The following is a 9294-nucleotide window of genomic DNA, read 5'->3' as shown; positions in this document are numbered from 1 at the left end:
GAGTCTCACAATTGATGGGTAGAGGGAGAGGTGGGTAAAGGAAATGGGAAATAGCCAGTGTGGAAAACAATGTATAGGAACTTTGTAAATAAACCAGTGTAAAAGAAAAATTGTGTTCATCTAACTTAAACTTTGAGTGTCTCTTTAAGAGGAACCAGTCTCTGGAGAGAGAAATCATGTGGGAAAGGTGGAGGGACAGCTCAACCCAGTGCGTTGACACAGTGATACAGTTGAAAGGTAGACACCTTTCAAAGAAGGAAAGTGATGCAACTGGACAACACCTAACAATAGCAGCCACGTGAATGTGGCAACATCAACGTCCATTTTCATTAAATAAAAGTAAATACAAGGCAAGGGAGTTCTAGTGGCCTAGTAGCAAGAAGCTATGCTGCAAATCCCAAGGGCACGTGGTTCGAGGCCACCAGCTGCTCTGTGAGAGAAGGACAGTCTCCTTCCATGCGATTAACTGCCTCTGAAAACCTGCAGAATGGTCAGGTATAGGTCGGTTCTGACTCTACTACACAACAACAACAATTACAAGTCCATCACAGCAGCCACACTTGAAGTGTGCAAATGCCACCTATGGCTAAATGATGATCTATATTGGACAGTGTGTGACCCGGATGTGAATAGTGACCATAGCAACTATGGTACATAGCCAGTGAATTGCTACACGGTAGTAGGAGTTTTTAAAATAATGGGTTCCAATTCATAGCAAGCCTTGGTTTGTAAGACTGTAAACTGCATGGAGGAGACTGCCAATCTTTCTCCCACTGAGAAAGACTGGAAGAGATTTCTGGTGGATTCATCCTGCCAGAGAGGTGCCAGCTTTGGGTTAGCAGCACAACTCCCTACAGAGTACATGGCTGGACCTCCCTACATGGGGGGACAAAACAGCATTTATCATTAGTGATTTAAGATTAAGATAGACATAAATGAACCAATAGGATAAATGAAAAGAAATGACTCAGAACGTGCAGATTTTATTCCCATCACAACAAGTGCTGGTGAGGTTGCAGAGAAACTGGAACCCTTATTCACTGTTGGTCGGAGTGTAAAATGGTGCAACCACTATGGAAGGCCGTATGGCACTTTCTCAAAAAGTTGGAAATAGAAATACCATTTGACCCAGCAATTCCACTGGTGAAATGAGTTGACCTAAACAAAGGCCTCTGTCCTGATAGGACAAAGTGTATCATGTGGAAAATGAGAGAACTGATCATTGTCTTAGGTCCCCTTTTGGCTATCAAATCTGGCCTTTGAGGAAAACCATATTAACTCACTAGACTAGGGCATTACCTGCAAAGACCATGCAGGTGACACTTGTAAAAGCTGGCAATCTAGCACATGCTGGTTTACAAGGGATGCAAAAACTACCACGCTCAACTACATTTCAGTCCTTAGTATTACTAGTCATCCTGTAAATACCAGATCTTGTGTAAGGCAGACACCTTTCAAAGAAGGAAAATGAAACTAGTTTCCACAAAAACAGTCAACGCCAAAGTGGCTTACTGGTCTGATCGGGACTGGTGGAACGCCTAAGACTACAACCCTGAACCACAAACTTCAAGCTTGGACCTGAAATCAATATCAGTCAAATGGATCAATTAAAAGCACAAATAATAGACATATCAGGTGATCAATAGCACCATGGAGGAAAGTACTCTTAGAACAATCAGCAATACAAGACCAAAAGGGCAGAACTTGTCCAGGAAATTCAGAAGGCAGGAGGGAGTGAGTAGAAAGAATGGAAATGAAATTCACTGGGAGGAAGTTAAGAAGAGTGTTGTTCCATTTCTGTTGTTGTTATGTACTGTAGAGTCCATAGTTGAACCTCCAGCAGGTTTTCAGACAGTAAAGAGGACATGAGGTGTTTGCTGCAGAAGGTCAAGGACTGCAACCTTCAATATGGATTGAAGCTCAATGTCAAGAAAACGAAGATTCTCACCAATTGGGAGCTTCATGATGGATGGAGAAGAGATTAAGATTGTTGATAACTTCAGCTTGTTTGGTTCCACAATCAACACTCTTGGGTCCAACAGTCAGAAATTCAAAAGATGAATTGCTTTGGGGAAGACTGCTGTCAGGAACCTCGTATTGAAGCACAAGTGTCAGTCTGGAGACTTAGGTATGCCTGATCCAGGCCATGGTCTTCACAGTTACTTGCTATGCATCAGAAAGCTGGACAATAGCCATTCAGATGGCAGACAAACACATGAAGAAATGTTCAAAATCCCTAGCTCAAAGAGAAATAGAAATCAAAACAACTATGAGATATCATTTTACGCCAGTAAGAATAGCAAAATTCAACAGAACAGCAAACAACAAGTGCTGGTGAGGTTGCAGAGAAACTGGAACCCTTATTCACTGTTGGTCAGAGTGTAAAATGGTGCAACCACTATGGAAGGCCGTATGGCACTTTCTCAAAAAGTTGGAAATAGAAATACCATTTGACCCAGCAATTCCACTACTAGGAATATACTCCAAAGAAACAATAACTTCCACCCAAGTGGATATGTGCTCACCCATGTTTATTGCAGCTTTGTTCACAACAGCAAAGAGTTGGAAACAACCCAAGTGCCCACCAACACATGAATGGATAGAGAAACTGTGTTCTATTCACACAATGGAATAATATTATGCATCACTGAAAAACAAAGAACTCATGAGATATTATACAAAATGGGTGACCATGGAGGACATGATGCTGAATGAAGTAACAAAAAGACAAATAATGTATAATGCTACTGTTATAGAACAGGACTGATATGGGGGTTAGGGGGAAACAAAGAAAAGAGGGGATAAATAATGTACATGGCATTGAAACAGACTAGGGAGAGAACTGTAAAAAAGGAACATATGAATAGGTATTATTGGCATGACAAGAGTCCACAATAAGAGTTACATAGTAAATTGGTCAAGGGGAGGGGAGCTGTATAACAATGAAAGAACTTTTTTCCAAAGAAAAAAAAACAAACTGCGGGGGAGGGGAGGGGGACAGGGAGGACAATGTATAACAATGAATGAATGGAAGTTTTTAAAAAAGAATATGTTCAAACCAAATGAAGTATACATTTTCTCAAAAATAAAAAAAGGTGGACAATAACGAAGGATGATAGAAGAAGGATCAATGCCTTTGAGCTGTGGTTCTGGAGAAGACATACCATGAATTGCCAGGAGAACAAACAGGTCTGCCCTGGAGAAGGTGAAATCAAGCTGTTCCATGGAGGTAAGGATTTTGAAGCTTCGTCTGACATTCTTTGGGCATGTGGCCAGGAGGGACCAGTCCTTGGAGGACATCATGCTTAGAAGGGTGGAGGGACAATGCAGGAGAAGACCCAGGATGACTGGGAAAATGGGATCAGGTCTGTTAGAGACAATGAAATTGGTTCAGGATAGGCTAGATTTCAGAGCTGTTGTACACAGGGCCACTGTGAGTTGCTGGTGACTTGATAATACATAACAGCAACAATCGCACAGGAGGAGATTGCCCATCCTTCTCCTGAGGAGTAACGAGTGGATTCAGACTTCCTCCCTTTGAGTAGACAGCTCAGCTAGGCCATCAGAGCTCCCTAATGAACTATTGGGTGGAAAATCAGTTTTCCTATGTAAATATTCATTCAAACCACAATTAAAAGGAAGGAAAAGTGGTAAGACTGCACCCTGCTGAAGGCAGAAAACTTTCCAGACCTAAAACTACAAGATAGTCCTTTGGTGTTTCAGTCTTCACAAAACTCTATTTTACTCTGATTTCCCCAAGGTTTTCTTCTCATTGTATTCTAATCATCCCCACCTCCACACCCACACCCACCCCACCCTCAGTCCTCGCAATGTTAGTAGGCATTTCCTGGACATATGGAAGAAAGGTTGCTTATTCAAGTAATTCTTGAAACTCAGAACAGTGTACCACCACTACTCAAGCATTTTACAGTGTTCTTTACCACGTTTGTTATGTGATCAGACAGGAAAAGAACCTGCCTTCCTTTTTCTTTTTTGTCTCATTTTTTCCAATATAATTATAAGTCAAAAAGGCTATATAATTGAGATTAGCAGTAGAAAGCATTCACTCAGTCAGGACAGCTTCTTAAGTGTGCTTGCATGCAGCTCATCCTTGAGCTTCGTGGCTTTGGACCACCTCAGGTCCTCCAACAAAGTTGAGTAAAGGGCTCTTTGGTCTGGTTCAATAGCATAGCAGTCTCAGTGTCCACTCTGTCTCACATCAGGTGTTTTGTTCTCCACTGCTGCTCAGGTAGGCCCCTGGCCCTAAAGGACAAACTGCATTCTCTTGCTGCTTTGCTGTCGCCAGAGTTTCTCCAACATAAATTTTACTAGAGAACACTTGTCCCACAAACCATTTATTAACAACTCCGGAAACTAGTACTCACAACTGTCAGGAACGAACTGTGTGAGACTTTGCCCTATTTGCAAGCAGGAAGTATCTAGACACAGTTTTCTACGTGGTGATAGACAAGTCAAGACACAGGACACAAGCTGTTTGAAGACACAATACACAAGCGACCCTTGGAGATTCGCCTCCGAATGTAGAAAATGAGTACAGGACCAGTCACCATGCAGCATCTCTGATGTTTGGGTTACCAGCCCTTCATCCTTGTGTACAAGGAGAGAAGCCAGAAAACTTTTATGACCACCTGTGCTTCATTCCTATGGTATACAGACATACTCTGTTATTACACTCTGCTTTATTGCACTTCGCAGATCCTGGGTTTTGTTGCATTCGTTTGGTGTTAGGTTTTTTTGTTGTTGTTTTGGAGGTTTTTTTAATGCCATCTGAAAGTTTGTGGCAACCCTGTATCGAGCAAGTCTATGGACATCATTTTCCCAACAGCATGTGATTGCTTCATCTGTGTCTCCTTTTAGTCATTCTCACAATATTTTAAAATTTTCCACCACAGTATAGAGCAAACTTCAGTTTGATATGCACTGGGAACCAAGATGTTTATTTGACTTGCTGTGTTTTATTGTGGGGTTTGCAACTGAGCCACAGTATCTCCAGGTATAGGACGTGATAATGATCAACCTTAATGAAGCTACAGTATGACATTTATCTTGTTAATTTGTCTAGGGGCATAAAGTAACTGTATAAACTTCCAGTTCATTAAAACCACAGCTGTGTTCCCTGAAAAGGGAAAAGATCCCTCTCTTGCATAGCTGACCCTCCAGCGGGTTTTCAGAGGCAATCAATTGCATAGGAGGAGAGTGCCCATCTTTCACCCACGGAGCACACGGTGGATTCGAAACATGTATCTTTGGGTTGGCAGCACAGTTCCTTATTACTAGGCCACCAGAGCTCCTTCTTGAATAATAAGCTTCTAAACAGCAGAATTGTAAGAGTGCAAAGCAAAATGCAAAAATGTTTGTCAGTAGGATTCAGTCCCACCTTCAACCCTTAGTTCTTAGTCCCATGGACTCTGTTAATGGGAGAAACAGCAGATTATTATTGGTCCTGATTCAGAGTCTCTCTCCTCCCAGATTCCCAAAAAACTCTTTTTCCAGCAATGCTTTGGGGTGCACGCGGTGGCTAATGTGGCCTGAGGTTACCTGGGTTAGAATTTGGAGATCTGAAAAGCACCGCCTCTATCTCCTCCCCGATTCAAAAAAAAACTCTTTTTCCAGCAATGTTTTGGGGTGCGTGCTGGCTATTGTGGCCTGAGGTTACACCACACCACATCCTGTAAGAGAGTATCCCACACACACACAGGGTGCTTTTCCTATGTGGTGTCACATACATCTTCACGCAAGGTCATTTTTTGTTTTATGAGGCCAGCTTCTTCTATGTGATGTAGCACATGGTAAAATCAGCGATTTCAATCCATTACAGCACTTCTGGTGGCATGATGTGAGTTCCTTGGATAGAGGTGATGTTGTGAGATACTATGGTGATGTACAGGGTGTTTAACACATCTATATGTGCTCTGATGGCACAGAAATTAAGAAACCTAGAAGTCTTGATTCTGTAATGACTTACAGCCTTAGCAACACTTTCCAGGCCCCTCTGGGGCAGTACCAGTCTGTTCTATAGAGCTGCTATGAGCAAACATTTGCACAATGGCAATGAACAGTGGAGATGGATGGTAGAGCTGGCAGAAGTATCAGAATATGGGAAAGAAATTAATCTGAAGTGAGAATCTACTCAAGTGAAGGGGAAAACAGGCTGTGGTCTTCAGTTACTTGATGTGCAATGATATGCAGAAATTAGTGGGCAACACAAGAGAAGACCCTGGATGAGATGGATTGACTCAGTGACTGGGGTAATGGGAGTGGGTGTGTCAGAGACAATGAGATTGACCTAAACTAGAGCAGGGTTCATGGCTGTTGTACATGGGATTACTGTGAGTCACAAATGACTCAACCACACATAACAGCAGCTGCAGCAGTCACTTTTATAAAATAAACAAGTGAAAATCATTTGCATGATATATTTTCACATTCACACACCTATCCAGTACTGTCGAGTCAGAACTTTCTCTTTGCTAACCCTCCACTTGGTTTTCTGAGGCTCTAAATCACGTCAGAGACTGCATGTCTTTCACCATTGGAGCCAACAGTGGATCCTTTTAGGCTAGAGGTGAAACTCCCTATGAACTATACCATCAGAGCTGTATTTTATTTAAGCTAATACAATGAAAATATTAACATGTTTCCATAATTTTACTAGTTTGCATACAATAATTCATATGCATTGTGTTTTGTTTATATACATGTTTTCTACTACCTTTCATTTACATTGTTTCATAACAATCACTCATATGCATTGTATTTTATGTAATTCATTACTATCAATCTATGCCTATTACTACTGCATCTTTTCAAGTCCCCATTGAATTGTACCTATTCCTTCATCCTCCCATCTGCCCACTAACTTCTGTTATTCTAATGGTTTCCATCCCTCCCATTTTGCTGCCACCTTCTCCTTCCATCTTAAAATTATTCGAGTTATTTCACTCAGCATAATGCTCTGTACGCTCTCCCATTTTAGACAGTATTTTTCAAAATCATTTGTTAATGCTGCATAGTATTCAATTGTGTGATTGCATCACAGTTTTTCAATCCATTCATTTGTTGATGGGCATTTGGGCGGTTTCCATTTTATTGCTATTGTGAATAATGATGCTATGAACATAGGTATGCATATCTCCATTTGTGTCTCAGTTCTGATTTCCTTGGGGGTCTATTCCTAGCAGTGCAATAGCTAGGTCATATGGAATGTCTATTTTCAGCTTTTTGAGGAAACTCCAAATTGCCTTCCACAGTGGTTTTATCATTTTACAGTCCCATCAGCAATGCATGAGAATTAGAATCTCCACATCCTCTGCAATAATTATTGCTTGCTGTCCTGTTAAACTTTGCTACTGCTACTGTGGTGAAATGGCATCTTATTTTGGTTTTAATGTACATCTCTCTCTTAATTCCAGTCATTTTGAACATTTATTCATATGTCTGTTGGTCATTTTAATGTCTTCCTTTGTGAAGAGTCTTTCCATGTCTTGCGTATTTTGCTACTGGGTTATCAGTCTGTTTCTTGTAGAGGCCCTATTGTTGTTGTTGTTATGTTCCAAGTCACTTGCAACTCTTAGTGATACTGTGTACAATAGACCTGAAACCTACTCTATCCTGTGCCAACCTTATTGTCTCTGATACAGCTACCTCCATTACTCCAGTCACTGAATCAATCCACCTAATAGAGGGTCTTTCTCTCCTGCACTGTCCCTCCACTGTTCCAAGAATGATGTTCCTATCCAAGGACTGGACCCTCCTTGCAACGTGCCCAGAGTATGTCAGACAAAGCCTCAGAATCCTTGCCTCCATGGAGCAGCCTGGTTTCACCCTCCCCAGGGTGAACCTGTTTGTGCTCCTAGTAGTCCACCCATGGTTTATCCAAGATTCTTCTCCAGCAACACAGCTCAAAGGAATCAGTTCTCTATCATTCCTAGTCATTGTCCATTTTTCTGATGCATGGCAATTAAATGCGAAGCCTATGGCCTGGATCAGGTGCGCCTTAGCCTCCAGACTGATGTTGTTGCTCTTCAGTACTCTGGGAGGCCCCTGACAGCAGACTTTCCCAATGCAATTTGTCTTTTGATTTTCTGGCTGCTGGTATCAAGAGTGTTGACTGTGGAGCCAAGCAAACTAAAGCTGTTAACAATCTCAATCTCTTCACCATCTATCATGATGCTGTCACTCGGCCCAGTGGTGAGAATCTGTTTTCTTTTTTTTTAGAATCTGTTTTCTTGATGTTGAGCTTCAAGCCATATTGAAGGCTTGCAGTCCTTGACCTTCTGCAGCAAGTGCTTCAGGTCCTCCTCAGTTTCAGCAAGCAAGGTTATGTCATCTGCATAATAATACAGGTTGTTGATGAGTCTTCCTCCAATCCTAATGTCACATTTCTCCTCATCAAGCCCAGCCTCCAGGATGATTTGTTCTGCAGTATAGATTGAAAAGGTGTGGAGATAACATCCCTGGCGTACTCCCTTCCCAATTTTAAACCATGCAGTGTTTCTTGCTCTGTTCTGACAACTGCCTCGTGGTCCAAGTATCGGTTTCGCGTAAGCACAATCAAGTATTCTGGGATTCTCATTCTTCTCAGAGTTAGCCAGTTTGTTGTGATCCACACAGTCCTTTGCATAGTCAATGAAACACAGATAGACATTCCTCTGGTACTCCCTGCTTTCAGCCAAGATCCATCTAAAATTACCTACAATATTCCTAAAACCACGACATCTTCTATGCCCAGCCTATCCTTCGGGCAGTTCTCTGTTGCTGTCCTGTTCCAGTCATTTTTTGATAATTTCATTAGAATCTTGCTTGCATGCAACTGTTTAATAATTTTCCACTCTCTGTTGGGTGACCTTTCTTTGGAATGGGAACAAATTTAGATCTCTTTCAGTCACTTGGCCAGGTGGTTGTCCTCCAGATAACATGGCACAACTTGTTGAGTGCATTCAGGGCAGCGTCTGTTTGTTAAAATATGTCAGTTGGTATACCATCAATTCCTGGGGTCTTATTTTTTGCCAATTCTTTCAGAGCAGCTTGAACTTCTTCCTTGATCACCACAGGCTCTTGCTCATATGTTGTTTCATGAAATTATTCTATGTCAGCCAATTCTTTTTGGTACAGTGACTCTGTATATTCCTTCCATCTTCTTTTAAAGCTTCCTGGATCATTCAGTATTCTGCCCAAAGTATCCTTAGGTATTGCAACTTGAGGCTGTTTGTAGGCTTTCTTTTCACCCCATAGGAAAATGTTTTGATGCTCACAGGGACTTGATTTTTTTAA

This window comes from Elephantulus edwardii, unplaced genomic scaffold (genome assembly GCF_000299155.1).
Source record: "Elephantulus edwardii isolate Elephantulus edwardi_28Jun2011 unplaced genomic scaffold, EleEdw1.0 scaffold00016, whole genome shotgun sequence".
NCBI classification, from domain to species: Eukaryota; Metazoa; Chordata; class Mammalia; order Macroscelidea; family Macroscelididae; genus Elephantulus; species Elephantulus edwardii.
This window is presented reverse-complemented; position numbering follows the sequence as displayed.